The sequence below is a fragment of the Apium graveolens genome, chromosome 3, assembly GCF_009905375.1.
Source record: "Apium graveolens cultivar Ventura chromosome 3, ASM990537v1, whole genome shotgun sequence".
NCBI classification, from domain to species: Eukaryota; Viridiplantae; Streptophyta; class Magnoliopsida; order Apiales; family Apiaceae; genus Apium; species Apium graveolens.
The window spans coordinates 31795035-31795677 of NC_133649.1; positions in this window are offsets into that span (position 1 = coordinate 31795035).

Consider the following 643-nt stretch of genomic DNA (forward strand, 5'->3'; position numbering starts at 1 on the left):
GAATATTCATTCGAGGACTTATGACTCCTTTATATTATTTATTGAATATTATCTTGAATATTCATTCGAAGACTTATGACTCCTTTATATTATTTATTGAATATTATCTTGGATATTCATTTGAGGATGTATGACTCCTTATTTTATTTAATGAATATTATTTATAATATTCATTCGAGGTATTATGACTCCGCTTATTACTGAAATATATTCTTTATTTCATTAGAGAATAAAGTGTTAATAATCAAACTTATTTTCGATTATTCAAATAAAGATAATACTTTCATATAAGTATATCTTTGGTTATTTAATGTTTATTTTCAAGTATAAGTTTTAATACTTCTACTTCAATTATTTTTATAAAGATTATTCTTTATGGGAATATTATTTAAATAATAATATTCAGATATTTTCTAATATATGGGGACTGATTTACTTCATTAAATCAGCTTTACTCCAAACACTCTTAAGTGTTTTCGAGTCTTCAAATGATTTTAAAGTTAGAGCGGATCCCACAACTCATTTTATATTTAAGATCTTCCATTTTTAAGGGGATTTAAATACTCGCTCAAAACCTGGGAACCGGCTCTGTGGTGTTTATATCGCAACGAGGTTGCAGTTTTGGGTAAATGAATTGATTACT